General features: G+C 36.8%; 1 long non-coding RNA gene across 1 annotated transcript in view; it reads left to right on the top strand.

Moving 5' to 3' along the window:
• Positions 1 to 4,329, top strand: part of LOC122893105 — a 105,029-nt gene extending 100,700 nt beyond the window's left edge. The window contains exon 3 of the long non-coding RNA XR_006381577.1: positions 4,263 to 4,329. This is a non-coding gene — a long non-coding RNA (uncharacterized LOC122893105). The remainder of the gene's footprint in view (positions 1 to 4,262) is intronic.
• The last annotated feature ends 15,095 nt before the right edge of the window (positions 4,330 to 19,424 follow it).

The raw sequence follows: 19,424 nt of genomic DNA, 5'->3' as shown, positions 1-19,424 counted from the left end.
CAAATGACAGTACAGACAAAAGGTTGATATCCAGGATCTACAAAGAACTTCTTAAACTCAACACGCACAAAAAGATAATCATGTCAAAAAATGGGCAGAAGACATGAACTGACACTTCTCCAAAGAAGACATACAAATGGCTATCAGACACTTGAAAAATGTTCATCATCACTAGCCATCAGGGAGATTCAAATTAAATCCACATTGAGATACCACTTTACACCAGTTAGAATGACACATCAAAAAATGGGCAGAAGATATGAACAGACACTTCTCCAATCAAGAAATACAAATGGCTATCAGACACATGAAAAAATGCTCATCATCATTAGCCCTCAGGGAGATTCAAATTAAAACCACATTGAGATATCACCTTACACCAGTTAGAATGGCCAAAATTAACAAAACAGGAAACAACATGTGTTGGAGAGGATGTGGAGAAAGGGGAACCCTCTTACACTGTTGGTGGGAATGCAGGTTGGTGCAGCCACTTTGGAAAACAGTGTGGAGATTCCTCAAGAAATTAAAAATAGAGCTTCCCTACGACCCTGCAATTGCACTCCTGGGTATTTACCCCAAAGATACAGATGTCGTGAAAAGAAAGGCCATCTGTACCCCAATGTTTATAGCAGCAATGGCCACAGTCGCCAAACTATGGAAAGAACCAAGATGCCCTTCAACGGATGAATGGATAAGGAAGATGTGGTCCATATACACTATGGAGTATTATGCCTCCATCAGAAAGGACGAATATCCAACTTTTGTAGCAACATGGACGGGACTGGAAGAGATTATGCTGAGTGAAATCAGTCAAGCAGAGAGAGTCAATTATCATATGGTTTCACTCATTTGTGGAGCATAACCAATAGCATGGATGACAAGGGGCGTTAGAGAGGAGTAGGGAATTTGGGTAAATTGGAAGGGGAGGTGAACCATGAGACACTATGGACTCTGAAAAACAGTCTGAGGGGTTTGAAATGGCGGGGGGGTGGGAGGTTGGGGTACCAGGTGGTGGGTATTATAGAGGGCACAGCTTGCATGGAGCACTGGGTGTGGTGAAAAAATAATGAATACTGTTTTTCTGAAAATAAATAAATTGGGGGGGAAAAAAAAAAGAATGACCAAAATTAGCAAGACAGGAAACAACATGTGTTGGAGAGGATGTGGAGAAAAGGGAACCCTCTTACACTGTTGGTGGGAATGCAAGTTGGTGCAGCCACTTTGGAAAACAGTGTGGAGATTCCTTAAGAAATTAAAAATAGAGCTTCCCTATGACCCTGCAATTGCACTCCTGGGTATTTACCCCAAAGATACAGATGTAGTGAAAAGAAGGGCCACCTGTACCCCAATGTTTATAGCAGCAATGGCCACAGTAGCCAAACTGTGGAAAGGACCAAGATGCCCTTAAACAGACGAATGGATAAGGAAGATGTGGCCCATATACACTATGGAGTATTATGCCTCCATCAGAAAGGATGAATACCCAACTTTTGTATCAACATGGACGGGATTGGAAGAGATTATGCTGAGTGAAATAAGTCAAGCAGAGAGAGTCAATTATCATATGGTTTCACTTACTTGTGGAGCATAACAAATAACATGGAGGACATGGGGAGATGGAGAGGAGAAGGGAGTTGAGGTAAATTCGAAGGGGAGATGAACCATGAGAGACTATGGACTATGAAAAACAATCTAGGGTTTTGAAGGGGCAAGGGGTGGGAGGTTGGGGGAGCCAGGTGGTGGGTATTATAGAGGGCATGTATTGTATGGAGTACTGGGTGTGGTGTATAAACAATGAATTCTGTTACACTGAAAAGAAATAATTTTAAAAAAGAGTTTCTTATGGTTTGCTTCCCTCTCTGTTTTCATTTTATTTTTCCTTCCCTTCCCTTCCCTTATATTCATCTGTTTTGTTTCATAAACTCCATGTATGAGTGAAATTATATAGTATTTGTCTTTCTCTAGATGACTTATTTTGCTTAGCATAATACCCTCTAGTTCCACCCAAATCATTGGAAATGGCAAAATTTCATTCTTTTTGATGGCTGAGTAATACACACACACATCTTCTTTATCCTTTCATCTGTCGATGGACATCTGGACTCGTTCCATAGTTTGACTATTGTGGACATTGCTGATATAAACTTTGGGGTGCATGTACCCCTTTAGATCACAATGTTTATATCCTTTGGATATATACCTAGCAATACAATTGCTAGGTCATAAAGTAGTTGTATTTTTAACTTTTTGAGGAACCTCCATACTGTTTTCCAGAGTGGCTGCTCCAGTTTACATGCCCACCAACAGTGTAAAAGGGTTCTTCTTTCTCCACATCCTTGCCAACATCTGTTGTTTCCCGAGTTATTAATTTTAGTCATTATGACTCTTGTGAGGTGGCATCTCATTGTGATTTTGATTTGTGTTTCCCTGATGCTGAGTGATGTTGAGCATTTTGTTGTGTGTCTGTTAGCTACTTGTATGTGTTCTTTGGAAAATTGTCTATTCATGTTTTCTGCCCATTTCTTGGCTGGATTTTGTATTTTTTTTGGATGTTGAGTTTGATAAGTTCTTTATAAATTTTGGGAGAAATGGATACATTCCTAGAAACATATAAACTACCAAAACTGAAACAGGAAGAAATAGAAAACCAGAACAAAACCATCACCAGCAAAGAAATTGAATCAGTAATCAAAAATCTCCCAGCAAACGAAAGTGTGGTGCCTGATGGCTGGAGAATTCTACCAAACATTTATAAGAATTAGTACCTATTCTTCTGAAACTGTTCCACAAAATAGTAATGGAAGGAAAACTTCCAAACTCATTCTATGAGGCCAGCATACCTTGATTTCCATACCAGACAAAGACCCCACTAAAAAAGAGAATAATAGACCAATATCCCTGATGAACATGGAGGTGAAAACTTTCACCAAGATACTAGCTAATAAGACCCAACAGTACATTAAAGGGATTATTCACCATGATCAAGTGGGATTTATTCCTGAGCTCTAGGGTGGTTCAGCATCTGCAAATCAATCAATATGACACACCACATTAATAAAAGAAAGGAAAAGAGCCCTATGACCTCTCAATAGATGCAGAAAAAAATTTGAGAAGATACAGCATCTTTTCTTGATAAAAACTCTCTGCGATGTAGGGATAGAGGAAACATAACTCAATATTATGAAAACCATGTGCAAAAAACCCACAGCGAATATCACCATTAGCTGAAAGCTTTTCCCCTCAGGTCAAGATGATGACAAGATGTCCACTCTCACCACTATTGTTCAACGTAGTACTGGAAATTATAACATCAGCAGTCAGACAACAAAAAGGAATAAAGTCATACAATTTGGTAAAGAAGAAGTCAAACTTTCACTCTTCACAGATGACATGATGCTCTATGTAGAAAACCTGAAAGACTCCAAAAAAATTGCTAGAACTGATACAGGAATTCAGCAACATCACAGGATATAAAATCAATGCACAGAAGTCAATTGCATTTCTATACAGTAAAAATGAAGCAGCAGAAAGAGAAATCATGGAATCAATCCCATTTATAATTGCATCATAAACTGTAAGATAGCTAGGAATGAACCTACCAAACAGGTAAAGGATCTGTACTATGAGAACTATAGGATACTTATGAAAGAAATTGAGGAAGACACAAAGAAATGGAAAAACATTCCATGCTCATGGATTAGATGAAAAATATTTTAAAATATCTATGCTACCCAAAACAATCTACATATTCAATGCAATGTCTATCAAAATAACACCAGCATTTTTCACAGAGCTGGATCAAACAATCCTAAAATTTGGATAGAACCAGAAAAGAATAGCCAAAGTAATGTTGAATAAGAAAAGCAAAGCTGAAGACATCAAAATTCTGGACTTCAAGACACAAATTTCTCTTTCTGTGACTTTGCTGTTGGTATATAGAAAACTACTGATTTGTGGGTATTAATTTTATGTCCTGCAACTTTACTTGAATTCATTTATTACTTTTAGTAGTTTTCTTGGTAGAGTCTTTAGGATTTTCCATGTATAATGTCATGTTATCTGAAATACTGACAGTTCAGTTTCTTCCTTACCAGTAGAGATGCCTATTTCTTTTTCTTGTTGAAGTGCTGTGAATAGGAGTCTAGAAGTGATGAGAGTAGACATCTTGTCATGTTCTTGAAAGCTTTCAAAACTGAAAACATCATTGGGTTTGATGTTAGCTGTGGGTTTTTCATATACAGCCTTTTTTCTTTTTTTTTAAGGAGATTCCACACCCATCATGGAACCTAGTGTGGGGCTTGAATTCATGAGCCTGAGATCAAGAGTTGGATGCTTAACTGACCGAGCCACCCAGACAACCCATCGTATATGGCTTTTAGTCTGTTGAGGTATGTTCCCTCTAATTCCATTTTACTGAGATTTTTTATTATGAATGTTGAATTTATGTCAAGTGCTTCTGCATTTATGGACATGAGCATATGATTTTATTCCTTTGTTTTGCTGATGTGTTCTATCACCTTGATTGATTTGTGAATATTGAACCATCCTTGCATCCCCAGAGTAAATCTCACTTGATTGTGGTGAATGATCCTTTTATTGTACTGCTGAATTCAGTTTGCTATATTTTGTTGGGGATTTTTATGTCTATGTTCATCAGGGGTATTGATCCATAGTTTTATTTTTCTAGTGTCTTTCTCTGGTTTTGGTTCAGAGTAATGCTGGCCTCATCAAATGTATTTGGAAACTTTCCTTTCTCTTGTACTTTTTTGAAATAGTTTAAGGAGATTAGGTATTAATGCTTCCTTAAATGTGTGGTAGAATTCACCTGTGAATCCTTCTAGGCCTGCATTTTTATTTTCTGGTACTTTTTGGTAACAAATTCAATTGTTTTTTACTAGTAATTGGTCTGTTCATATGTATTTTTTTCTTATTCAGTTTTGGAAGATTATATGTTTCTAGAAATGTTTAATCCATCCAAAATCAAGAAAATATACATTCTTTTCAAGTGGACATGAAACATTCTCTAGAATAGATCATGTGATAGACCACAAAACAATTCTCAGTAATTTGAGAGGATTAAAATTGTGCCATGCGTCTTTCATAATATATAACATGCTACTAAATAATCAATGAGCCAATGAAGAAATCAAAGAAGAAATTTAAAAATACATGCAGACAAATAAAAATGAAAATACAATGGTCTAAGATCTTTGGGACACCGTGAAAGCAGTTCTAAGAGGAAATATATAATGATATAGGCCTACTTCAAGGAATAAGAAAAAGCTCTAATATGCCATTTAATCTTAACACCTAAAGAAAATAGAAAAAGAACTAACAAAACCCAGTGTGAGTAGGAAGAAAGAAATAATAAAGATCAGAGCAGAAATATATGACATGAAGAATTTTTAGAAAAATAGAAAATATCAACTAAACCAAAATCCGGTTCTTTGAAAAGATAAACAAAATTGATAAACTGTTAGACTCATCAAGAAAAGAGAAAGGACTCAAATAAAATGAAAAACGAAAGAGAACTAACAACTGATACCAAGGAAACACAAATAATTCTAAATTAATGCTGTGAAAATGCTATGTTAACAGTTTAGAAAATTTAGAATGTCATAGAATTTCTTTTTTTTTTTTTTAAAGAGAGAGAAAATCCTTTTTTTTTAAAAAAGATTTTATTTATTTATTTATTTATTTGACAGAGATCACAAGTAGGCAGAGAGGCAGGCAGAGAGAGGGGGAAGCAGGCTGCCCCTATAATAGAATTTCTTTAGGTGAGTATTTGGTGTGTAGCTATATTTACTTCCATTCGCATGCTCTTAAGCAAATGCTAATTATGTAATTTGTTTTCTATTGTTCTGTTGTTCAGTTCAACACTGCTAGATGTGTGGTGGGGGAGATCATGCTTGTTGAAGAGGGATATGAATTCAGATGCTACACCTTAGATAAAATTGAAAGGAAGGAAGAAAATTTTAGAAGGATTGACCTTATGTCTTAGCTAGATAATTCAGAGACAATTAGCTATAATTATTTTATTAGTTATTTAAGGAACTGACAAATTTGTCCTATGTTCTTCCTTCCTTTAATATTTGTTTTCAGTGATGAGCTAATTACCTCTGTTCCTTTCTTCGTCTAATTTACTCCTCCATGTAGAATGTGTAGCATTAAGCAATTTCAAGCAGCAGAAATGAGAAAGCATCTCCCTTGTTTTAAAAATTTTTTTAAAGAAAACCTTTTTTAAAAAAATTTTAAAAAATTCTTTCATTCAACCTTAATGGTGCAAAAAGGGGAATACTTTTCTGTTGTCGTTTGTGGTCTGTGCTAGAGGTCTCTACTATAGGCTCAGTCCCTTTGCTGTGTTATTCTGAAATGAGTATGGCAAAATTTCAGATCTGGAGTTCAGGAATGCTTTCTGCAATGATGATCAGGTACTGTCATCATTCCTCACTCCACCTGGGCTGTGATCCAAACAGAACACCTGGTCTAAGAAAGGTATGAAGCAGCCCAGAGAGCTACCCAAGGAAGACTTTGAGGACTTGGCATCTATAGAGAACACAGATGTTTTTCAGCAGGAAAACAGTGATTCTAGAAAGGTATAGCATAAAAAAATTGAGTAATCAAACCTGCATGAATCCTTAAGTTATGAGAATATTAGTATATATAGAAGTGTTTGATTTCTATTGTTCAAAAATGTACCCATCACTGGTAAAGGTACATCCTGAGAATTTCTGACTAGAGACTAGAGATGCTGGAAAAAAAAAAAAAAATTGCAGTAGGGGCGCCTGGGTGGCTCAGTGGGTTAAAGCCTCTGCCTTTAGCGCAGGTCATGATCCCAGAGTCCTGGGATCGAGTCCCGCGTAGGGCTCTCTGCTCAGCAGGGAGCCTGCTTCCTCCTCTCTCTCTGGATACTTGTGATCTGTCTGTCAAATAAATAAATAAATAATCTTTTAAAAAATAATCTAAGAAAATGCAATAAATTGGTAGTCATTTCTGCTCAACTTTTTAATCTGAAAAGAATAGATGATCAAAGGACTTTGTGAAATGTGACAAAATGGAGATGAGCATAACAAAGGAAAAGGAATGGGACAATGAGGAGGATAGGGATAGAAATTTCTGAGGACCTAGAAAATAAGCCTGCAAGAAAATGGCACAGAAAATCGCACTGGAAAAATCAGTCACATTCATTTGTTAATTTGTTTGTTCATTTATGTATTCTTTCAGCCAACAACAACAACAAAAGTATTTTTTGAATCCCTATTATGTAATAGGCAGGAAACGAAGGTTTTGCTAGCATATCAGCTTATTCTTTTTGTCTCTTTCTGGATCTAGTGTCACTTTCTCTTGGGGTGTGTGTATTTCTGTCTGCTTCTTTCCATATTTATTTTTCAGTTTTTGGACTTGACTTTTTCTCTTTGACATGACGTTTCAACCTGGCTTCCACTGTATCTATAAATACATTTCTTTGGGATTTCTTTGGTCTCTCTCTGAGGAAGAAAATCTGACTGACACACTTAATCATTTGGTGCTGGCTACATTATTGGATTTTGGTAGGTTTATGCATTGACTGTTCAATCCGTCTTTCTACCAGGTAGCCTCATCAAAATAGCCATTGCCAAGGGGATAAAGGATATTATTCACCTGGCATTAAATAGGAGGTTTGATATCTCATTGTGGTTTTGATGTGCATTATCAGAGTGAATGTGAATGGTGGGCTGGGTAAAATAGGTGAAGAAGATTAAGAGTACACTTATCTTGATAAGCACTGAGTAATATATGGAACTGCTGAATCACTGTGTATTGTACACCTGAAATTAATATAAGACTGTATGTTAACTATACTGGAATTAAAATAAAAAGTACAAATAATAAATAAGAGGTTTGAGCCTTAAGTGCTATGAATGAGACTGGCAACATGGATTAGTACCCAATACAATGTTATCAGAAAATTAGGTAATAAATTTGTCTTTTTTTTTTTTCTTAAAGATTTTATCAATTTGCCAGAGAGAGAGAGAGAGAGAGTACACACAAGCAGGCAGAGAGGCAGACAGAAGCAGAGAGAGAAGAGGGCTCCTTGCTGAGCAAGGAGCCCGATGTGGGACTCGATTCCAGGACCCTGGGATTATGACCCGAGCTGAAGGCAGTGGCCTGACCAACTGAACCACCCAGGCATCCCTAAATTTGTCTATATTGAGTGAAAAGTCCCTCAATCTTTTTTAATGCTCCAAGTGATATTTTTCTACTTTATTCACAATCTCTCATTCATACGGAATTTTACTTCTAAAATATTTTCAACTATGTCCCTCAAACCACTGTACCATTACTTCTCCAGATCATGTTCTCTAAAATGCTCTTTCTTCAGTAGCTCTCATGGGTCACAGAAGGGGCTTGAGTTTGATGTCTCCAGTTTTGTCCCTTCAAATTTGTTCTCCCCCCTGTAGCCTCAGTGAGCTACCTAAAATACAGATCCTATTATGTCATTTTCTGGCTTGAAAACCCTCCCATAACCATTAAGAACAGGATCCTTAGGATGACAGGTGTGCCCTTCTGCCTTCCTGTCACACTTAACATTATAAGTAATAAGCTGTTTGTAATTCATTAACACACCATGTTGTTCCCCATTTTCATGCCTTTATTTATGCTGTTTCCTTTGCTTGCAATACACCTTACCTTTTAAAAAGCCATTAGAGAGAGAAAAATAATATTTTATATTTGCTCTATATTTATCACTTCTGATTCTCTTTATTCCTTCTTGAAGATCCATCTGGTGTCATTTCACTTCTGTTTGAAGAACTTCTATATTATTTTTTGTAGTTCAGGCCTCCTGATGATAAAATTGCCCCCAAAAAAATCAGCCCAGGAGTTCTACATCAATACACATAGTAATTAAAATGGCAAAAAGTAGGAATAAAGAGAGAATTTGAAGAACGCAAGAGAAGAGAAAACAGATACAAGGGAAACCCCAAAAGTCGATCAGCTGATTTTTCAGCAGAATCTCTGGAGGCCAGAAAGGAGTGGTATGATACATTCAAAGTGGGGAAGGGGAAAAGTCTGCAATCAACACTCTATCCAGCAAGGCTATCATTCAGAATAGAAGGAGAAATAGAATTTCCCTGACAAACAAAGTTAAAGGAATTATGACCACTAAACTAAGCCGAAAAGAAATGTTGTCAGCTTGGTTTATACTTACACTTTTATACTTGTACCTATACTTAAAGGGGACTCTGAGTTGCAAGATAAGATCATAAGTAGGAGTAAGAAAAGTAGGAAGCACAAAAGCAGAAAAAGTAACTATATTTATAAAACTCAATCAAGGGATTCACAAAATAAAAGGATGTAAAGTATGACACCGTATACCTAAAACATGGAAAGGGGAAGAGTAAAGAATGAATTCAATTTTAAACAACCAACAACTAAATACAGACTGCTATATGCAGAAGATATTATATACAAATGTAATGGTAACCACAAATAAAAAACTGATGATATATATCTCAAAAATGAAGAGAAAGGAATACAGGTATACCATTAAAGAAAGCTAGCAAACTATGAGAGAAAAGAATGGGAGAAGAAAGGAATAGGGAATAACTACAAAAAAACACGACAAAACAAGAAACAAAAAGGCAATAGGTACATACCAATAAATAATTACTTTGAATGTAAATGGACTAAATGTTCCTCTCCAAAGACAGAGGGTTATGGAATAGATAAGAAAGAAGATTCCATCTATATGCTGCCTAGAGACTCACTTTGGAACTAAAGACACCTGCAGATTGAAAATGAAGGGATGGGAAAGCATTTATCATGCAAACAGAAGTGAAAAGAAAGCCAGGGTAGCAATATTTATATATAACTAAACAGACTTTAAAACAAAGACTGTAACAGGAGACGAAGAAGGTACTATATAATCATAAAGGGGATAACCTAACAAGAAGATATGGCAATTGTAAATACTTAAGCACCCAACAGGGGAGCACCATTATACATAAAGCAGCTTTTAACAGGCACAAAGAAGTAATTGGTAGTACCACAGTGAAAGTAGAGGACTTTAACACCCCACTTACATCAATGGATAGATAATCCAAACCTAAAATCAATAAGGAAAAGGTGGCTTTGCATGACACATTGGACCAGATTGGATCTAACAGGTATATTCAGAACATTCCATTCTAAATCACCAGAATACACATTCTTTTCAAGATCACATGGAACATTCTCCAGAATAGATTACATAGGGCCGCCTGGGTGGCTCAGTGGGTTGGGCCTCTGCCTTCAGCTCAGGTCATGATCTCAGGGTCCTGGGATAGAGCCCACGATGGGTTCTCTGCTCAGCGGGGAGCCTGCTTTCCCTTCCCCTCTGCCTGCCTCTCTGCCTACTTGTGATCTGTCTCTCTCTGTCAAGTAAATACAATTTTTAAAATATAAAAAGAAAGATTACATATTAGGCTACAAAACAAATCACAACAAATTAAAAAAGATCGAAGTCATCTTTTCCAACCACAATGCTGTGAACTAGAAATCAACTACAAGAAAAAAATCTGAAAAGAACACAAATACATGGAGGTTAAACAACATGCTACTAAATAAGGAATGGGTCAAACAAGAAATGATAGGGGAAAAAATTACACAGAGACAAATGAAAGTGAAAACACAATGATCCAAAATCTTTGGAATGCAGCATAAGTGGTTCTTAGAGGGAAATTTATAGCAATACAGTAATACCTCAAGAAGCAAGAAAAAATCTCAAATATATAAGCTAATCTTATACTTAAAGGAGCTAGAAAACAAACAAACAAAATCCAAAATCAGCAGAAGAAAGGAAATAATAAGAATCAGAGCAAAAATAACAGAATAGAAAAATAAAAAAACAATGGCTCAGTTCAGTAAAACTAGGAGATTGGTATTTGAAAAGATCAACAAAATCCATAAACCTTTAGTCAGACTCATCCAAAAAAAAAAAAAAGGAGAGAGGACTCAAAATCAGAAAAGAAAGAGCTGAAATAACAACAGACACCACCGAAATACAGAGGATTATAAAAATCATTATGAAAAAGAGCAATATAGCAACAGCATTTTTCACAGAATTAGATCATACAACCCTAAAATTTGTATGGAATCACAAAAGACCATGAATAGCCAAAGCAATCTTGAAAAAGAACAGAACTGGAGGTATCACAATCCCAGATTTCAACATATTCTACAAAGCTGTAGTAAATCAAAACAGTATGGTACTGGCACAAACATAGACATACAAATCAATGGAACAGAAAAGAGAGCCCAGAAATAAACACACAATTATATGGTCAATTAATCTTCAACAAAGGAGGGACGAATATGCAATGGGAAAAAGACAGTGTCTTCAACAAATGGTGCTGGGAAAACTGGACAGCTAAATGCAAAATGAAACTGGACCACTTTCTCACACCACACACAAAAATAAACTCAGAGTGGATTAAGGATGTAAATGTGAGACCTGAAACCATAGAAATCCTAGAAGAGAGCACAGGCAATAATTTCTCGAACATTGGCCATAGCAACATCTTTCTAAATACGTCTCCTGAGGTAAGGGAAACAATAATTACAAAAATAAACCATTGGGACTTCATCAGAAGTCCATAATCCATTTTGAGTTAATTTTTGTGAGTGATTTAAGATATGGGTCCAGTTTCTTTCTTTTATATGTGAATATCTAATTACTCTAGCACCATTTATTGAAAAAACTATCTTTTCTACACTGAGTATTCTTGGCTCCCTTGTCAACTATTAGTTGACTATATATGCTTGGTTTATCACTGGTCTCTTGATTCTGTTCCATTTGTCTGTGTTTATGCCTATATCAGACTGTTTCAATAACAATAGTTCTATAGGTGCGCCTGGGTGGCTCAGGTCACGATCCCAGAGTCCTGGGATCGAGTCCCGCATCGGGCTCTCTGCTCAGCAGGGAGCCTGCTTCCTCCTCTTTCTCTGCTTGACTCTCTGCCTACTTGTGTTCTCTGTCAAATAAATAAATAAAATCTTTAAAAAAAAAAAGAAGAGCAAAATAAGAGGAATCATATTTCCTGATTTCAAATTTTATAGCTATAAAGCTATATTTTAAATATTTTATTTATTTATTAGACAGATCACAAGTAGGCAGAGAGGCAGGCAGAGAGAGAGGAGGAAGCAGGTTCCCTGCTGAGCAGAGAGCCTGATGTGGGGCTTGACCCACAGGGACCCAGGACCCTGAGATCATGACCTGAGCTGAAGGCAGAGGCTTAACCCACTGAGCCACCCAGGTGCCCCTACTTTGCTCTTCTTTCTCAAGATTTATTTGGTTATTCAGGGTCTTTTCATGGTTTCATACAGATTTTAGAAGTGTTTTTCTCATGTCTGTAAAAAATGCCATTGGAATCTTGACAGGGATTACATTCCGTTTATAGAGAGATTTTGGTAGTAGTTACATTTTAACATTACTTCTAATAATCGAACACATAATGTTTTTTTCATTTATTTGTGTCTTTTTTTGTTTATTTCATCCATGCCTTATAGTTTCCTGCATAGAAATCTTTAATCTCCTCAATTAAATTTATTCCTGAATATTTTATTGTTTTTGGTGATATCATAGTAAATGGAATCGATTATTTCTTTTTCAGAAAACTCATTGTTAGTGTACAGAATCATTACTGATTTTTGAATATTAATTTTGTATCCTATGGACTTCACTTTACTTACTCATTGGTTAGATCTAACAGGTTTTTGGTGGCATCGTCAGGATTTTCTAAATATAAAATCATATCATATGCAAATAGAGATAATTTGACCTTTCCAATTCTGATGCTTTTATTTCTTTTCTTGCCGCATGGCTCTGGTTAGGACTGATATCACTGTGTTGAATAGGAGTGGTGAGAGTGGGCACTCTCTCAGAGTGGGTTCCTGTTTGTAGAGTAAAATCATCCTCTCGCCAGTGAGTATGTTAGCAGTGGGCCAACTGGTCATATATGGCCTTTATTATGTTATATGTTTCTCTGTGCCTGATTTCTTGAGTTTTATCACGAACAAATGTTGAATTTTGTCAAATGCTTTTTCTGTGTCCATCGAGATGATCAGATGATACTTTGTTATCTTTATGTGATGTATCACATTGATAATTTGCATATGTTGAACTATCCTTATATCACAGGGATAAATTCCTCTAGATCGTGAGCTGCTAAATTCAGTTTGCTAGTATTTTACTGAGAAGTTTTACATCTATATTCTTCAGATGTGTTGGCTTGTAGTTTTCTTTTCTAGTAGTATCTTTTTCTGGTTTTGGTATCAGGTCAATGCTGGTATCCTAAAATGAATTTGGAAGTGTTCTTTTTTGATATTTTGAAGGAGTTTGAGAAGGATTGGTGTTCTTTTTTAAGTGTTTGGTAAGTTTACCAGTGAAGGCATCTGGTCCCTGACTTTTCTTTGTTGGGATATTTTGATTACTGATTTAATGTTTTTACTATTAATTGGTCTTTTCATTAAAAAAAATTTCTTCTTGATTCAATCTTGGTAAGTTGTATGTTCCTAAGAATTTTTCCAATTTTTCTAGGTTATCTGGTTTGTTGGTATGTAGTTCTTTTTTTTTTTTAAAGAATTTAAAAAAAATTTATTTATTTATTTGACAGACAGAGATCATAAGTAGGCAGAGAGGCGGGGCGGGGGGGTGGAGGGGGGTGAAGCAGGCTCTCTGCTGAGCAGAGAGGCCAATGCAGGGCTCAATCCCAGGACTCCAGGATCATGACCTAAGCCAAAGGCAGCGGCTTTAACCCACTGAGCCACCCAGGTGCCCACTGAGCCACCCAGGCACCCTGGTATGTAGTTCTTTATAGAAGCCTCTTATGATCCTTTGTATTACTATGGTATCATTTGTAAAGTCTCCTTTTCCATTTACAATTTTATTAATTTGTTTCCTTCTCTTTTTTCCTTGGTTAGTTTAGTTTACCTAAGGGTTTGTCATTTTTATTTATCTTTTTATTTATTTTTTATTTTTTTTAAAGATTTTATTTATTTATGTAACAGAGATCACAACTAGAGAGGCAGGCAGAGGGACGAAGGGAACCAGGCTCCCCGAAGTGGGGCTTGAACCCAGGACCCTGGGATCATGACCTGAGCCGAAGGCAAAGGCTTTAACCCACTGAGCCACCCAGGTGCCCCTTATTTGTCTATTTAAAGAACCAATTCTTAGTTTGGTTTAATGTTTCTTGTTGTTTTTCCTGTTCTCTACTTCATTTATTTCTGGCTTAATCTTTATTATATTGTTTGCTGTACTAACTTTGGGCTCAGTTTGTTCTTTTTCTGCTTCCTTAAGTCATAGGATTAGGTTGTTTGGGATTTTCTTTATTTCTTAATGTAGATATTTATTGCTATGAAATTCTCCCATAGACCTGCTTTTGCTGTATCCCACAAGTTCTGATTTGTTGTGTTTCAATTGTCCTTTGTCTCCAGAAACTTTTGTTTTGCTCTTGATTTCTTCTTTCATGTATTGGTTGTTCAGGAGAGTGTTGTTTAAGGGGTGCATGGGTGACTCAGTCAGTTAAACATCTGCCTTTGGCTCAGGTCATGATCCCAGGGTCCTGAGATGGAGCCCTATGTCAGAATCCCTGCTTAGCAGGGTGTCTGCTTCTCTTTCTGCCCCACCCCCACCACATGCTTGTGCTCTCTCTGTGTGTCTCAAATAAATAGATAAAATCTTTTTTTAAAAAAGAGAGTGTTGGGGTGCCTGGGTGGCTCAGTTGTTAAGAATCTGCCTTCGGCTCAGGTCATGATCCCAGAACCCTGGGATTGAGCCCCATATCAGGCTCCCTGCTCAGCAGGAAGCCTGCTTCTCTGTCTCCCACTCCCCTTGATTGTGTTCCCTCTCTCACTGTGTCTGTTTCTGTCAAATAATAAATAAAATCTTTAAAAAGAGAGTGTTGTTTAATTTCCATGTTTTTGTGAATTGTCTGGTTTTCCTCTTGTTATTGATTTCTAGTTTTATGCCACAGTGGTCGGAGAGATACTTGGATGGTTTCAATCATCTTCAATTTGCTAAAGCTTGTTTTGTGACCTAACAGATGGTATATCCTAGAAAACATTCCATCTATGCCCGAGATTAATGTGTATTCTGCTGAACAAACTGTATGTCTCTTAAGTTCATTTGGTCTATAGTATTTTCTTCTTGTTTTTCTGTCTGGATGATCTATCTGTTGTTGAGAGTGGTGTGTTTAAGACCCCAACTATTACTGTATTACTGTTTATTTCTCTTTTTGTTCTGTTAGTTTCTGCTTTCTATATTTAGATGTTCAAATGTTTGGCACATGTATATTTACAATAGTTATGCCTTCTTGATGTATTATTGACCCTTTAATCATTGTATAATGACCTTCTTTGTATCTTACCATTTTAGTTTTAAGTCTGTTCTGTCTGGTATGAGTATAGCTACCTCTGCCCTTTTTTCCTTCTCTTCTTCCTCCTCCTTTCTTCTCCTCCCCCACCCCACCTTTTCCTTCTCTTCCTCCTCCTTTTTTTCCTCTCTCTTCTCCTTCTCCTCCTTCTTCTTTTTTTGGCTACGATTTGTTGTCTTTTTCCATCCCTTCACTCTTAGTCTATATGTGTCTCTAAGGCTACAGTGAGCCTCTTGTAGGCTGCACGTTTTGGATATATAATTTTTTTAATCCATTCAGCTGTTCTGTGTCTTTCAATTGGAGAATTCAATCCATTTATGTTTAAAGTAATTGTTGACAGGGAACTGTTTACTAATGGCATTTTGTTAATTATCTTCTAGTTATTCTATAGATTCATTGTTTCTTATCCTGCTGTCTTTTCATGTGTTTTGATGTCATACAGTATAGGTATGCTTTGACTTCTTTCTCCTGTTCTTTTATATAATTACTATGATTTTCATTGTGGTTACTGTGAGGTTTCCATAAAATGTCTTAAACTTTTAACACCCTATTTTCAACTAATATAAATTTAATCTCAATAGTATTTGTAAACTGTACATTTTTACTTTCACCCCTCCCATTTTAGGTTATTGCTGTTACAATTTACATATTTTTAAAAAGATTTACTTATTTTTTGAGAAAGTGAGTATGCAAGAGGGGGAAGGGGCAGAGGGAGAGAATCATCAGGCAGATTCCCCACTGAGCATGGAGCCTGATGTGGGGTTTGATCCCACAATCCATGAGATAATGACCTGAGCCAAACCCAAGAGTTGGATACTTAACTGATCTGAGCTAGGTGCCCCACAGTTGTGTAAATCCCAACAGATTATTTATTTATTATGGGTGTTTTTACTACATTAATTTAGAAAAATTTTAAACTAGAGTTATAAATAAATTATCCACCACTATTACTGTATTGCAGAATCTAATTATGATGGCATATTTATCATTACCAGTTAGAGTTTTGCTATCTTTTTGTGTTTTTATAATGTTAACTAGCATTCTTTTTCTTCCACTCAAAGAACTCCCTTTAGTATTTCTTATATGGCAGGCTTGGTGATAATGTATACCCTCAGCTTTTGTTTGTTTGGGAAGGTCTAACCCTTCCTTTGTTTCTGAAAGAAAATTTCTCTGGGTGTAAAATTCTTGGTTGATAAGTTATTTTCTTTCAATATTTTGAAAATGCCATCTGATTCTCTCCTGGTCAGAAAAGTTTCTATTGAGAAATGTGTCAGGGGGCACCTGGGTGGCTCAGTGGGTTAAAGCCTCTGCCTTCAGCTCAGGTCATGGTCCCAGGGTTCTGGGATCGAGCCCCGCATCGGGCCCTCTGCTCAGCGGGGAGCCTCTTCCTCCTCTCTCTCTGCCTGCTTCTCTGTAATCTCCATCTGTCAAATAAATAAATAAAATCTTGGGACGCCTGGGTGGCTCAGTTGGTTGGGCAGCTGCCTTCGGCTCGGGTCATGATCCCAGCGTCCTGGGATCAAGTCCCGCATCGGGCTCCTTGCTCAGCGGGGAGCCTGCTTCTCCCTCTGCCTCTGCCTGCCATTCTGTCTGCCTGTGCTCGCTCTCTCTCTGATAAATAAAATCTTTAAAAATAAATAAATAAATAAATAAATAAATAAAATCTTTAAAAAAAAAAAAAGAAATGTGCCAGTAATTTATGAGGGTTACCTTACATGTGACTTCTCTTTCTTCTCTTCTTGCTCTTAAAATTTTTTGCCTTTTACTTTTGATATTCCAATTTTAAAATGTCTTGTGTAGTCCTTTGAGGGTTCAACCTATTTGAAATTTTGTGGGCTTCCTGGATCTGGATGTCTCTTTCCCTAGATTTGGTAAATTTTTTAAATTATTATTGCTGTAAATATACTTTGTGTCCCTTTCTCTTTCTCTTTTCTTTCTGGAATTCCCATAATGTGAATAATGTTTCTTTCATTGTATCTCATAATTCCTATAAGCTTTCATTATTTTTCTTTTCCTTTCTTTCCCTTTCCTTTCCTTTCTTTCTTCCTTTCTTTCCTTTTCTTCTCTGGATAGTTTCCAATGTCCCATCCTCTATGTTGGTGATTCTTTTTTTGCATAGTCCAGTCTACTTTTGAAACTCTAGTGAATTCCTCAATTTGTTTATTATATTTTTCAAGTTTAGAATTTCTGCTTCTTGTTGTTGTTATGTTTAATATTTTCTATTTCTTTGTCAAACCACCTATTTTGTTTAGGCATTGTTTTTCTAAGTTTTAGTTGTTTGTTTTCCTGTATTTCACTAAATATCCTTTAGAGGATTATTCTGAATTATTTGCCTGACAGTTAATATGTTTCTATTTCTTTTGGTATGTTATTGGAGCTTTAATCATTTTTTTGGTTTTTTTTATATGTACTTGATTTTTAAATGATCCTTGATTTCTTATTTTGGCATCTGTGCATTCAATAAATGGGGCTCTTCTTCCAGACTTTACAGGTTTGCTTTGGCAGAAACAGTTCTTTACCAGTCAGCTCAGTTTGGGCTTCTTGATATGTCTGCTGGTAATGTGTTTTGGTAGGTTGTCCAATATTATGGCATAATTTTTATGGTCTAATTTTCAGTGAAGCAACTATTTGAGCTCTGAGGATAGGTATGGGGGGGTGCTGTGCCACTGGTGAGAACTTTTGGATAAAACTGCTGTCTTTGTTCCCTGCCCAAGTGTGTTTTCAGTATGGGTTCCACAGCTATCTAAATAATCTGGCCAGGCTAAGTAGATGATTGGGGCTGCATGTCATATTAAGTAATAGGTGGGGATATGAATTAGCTTCCCTACCTTGGCATAACAGCAGGTCAGAGTCTAGGGTCCAGGACCTGTATAGCTCATTGTTTGGGGCCTCAATCAGGCCAGAGTATGCACCATTTCCTGGTCAGCTACCCTGAGCCTTGGTTATGAATTAGTGACTGTTCTGTGCATAGCATTTGAACCCTCCATGCCTGGTTTGTCCTAGGAGTAATCAGCTTTTCCTATCCAATTTTTGACTTAAGTGTTATTGTGATAGACAGTTTCCATGAGTTGTTATTAGCCCACTGCTTAGATGGGGCTAGAAAATACTCTGCACAGTGGGTGAGGCTGTGACACGGCATCTTGCTTGGTTGTCAGCAAATTGGGCTTTAAAGCCAGCAAAATACCTCATCTGAGGATTCAAATAAAGAAGATCTGCACTCCACTGAGTTCCCTGGTCAGAGTACACCCCCGAGTTGGTTTGGCAAACAAAGGAATTACTACTTGGTATTACTAATTGGCTAGTACAGGTATGAACTCAGTCTAGCAGGATCAGTATGCTGGCAGTTGCAAGCCCCTCCTTTCTTTTCTGTCACAATCAGATTCCATTTTTCCATTCCAAATTCTCCTGCAGTCCACAAGGAGTGGGATCAGAGTAGGGACTCCTGCAATGTTGGGGACACAGTTTGTCTCTCCTGGGTTTTCTTCCCACTGAAGGAACCAGAAGCTCAGGTGCTGCACTGGCCTGGGGGAGAGGCATGTTGTCTGTGTATAGGTACTTCTCTTACTCTTCTAATGCAGTCATGGTTTCTGATGTACAGATGGGCTTTTCAGCCCATCTAATGAATTTTTCAAAATTTCACTGATAATAGTTAGGATAGCAACTTTAAATTCCTTGTTTGCTATTTCCTAATTTGGGTCATCTCAAGGTCAGTTACGATTGATGGCTTTTATTTTGAGAATGGGTCACATTTTCCTGTTTCTGCATATGTCAAGTTATTCTGGTTTGTACCTTGAACAATCTTAATACTAACGTTGTAGAGATTCTGGATCTTATTATATTCCCCCAAAGAGTTGCTTTAGAATGAAATTTAGCTGGTCAGCCTCAAGCCATGAAAACTTTGTCTCTTGGGAAACACCTCAGATCTCACAACCATTATTAGCTGAGCTGCTTGAAATCTTCCCATGCATGTGCAATTCACTGGTCAGCTAGAGATTTGGGTATAATTTATACATAGATTTTTGTGCTCTTCTC

Source organism: Neovison vison, chromosome 13 (assembly GCF_020171115.1).
Source record: "Neovison vison isolate M4711 chromosome 13, ASM_NN_V1, whole genome shotgun sequence".
NCBI classification, from domain to species: Eukaryota; Metazoa; Chordata; class Mammalia; order Carnivora; family Mustelidae; genus Neogale; species Neogale vison.
This window is presented reverse-complemented; position numbering and strand designations above follow the sequence as displayed.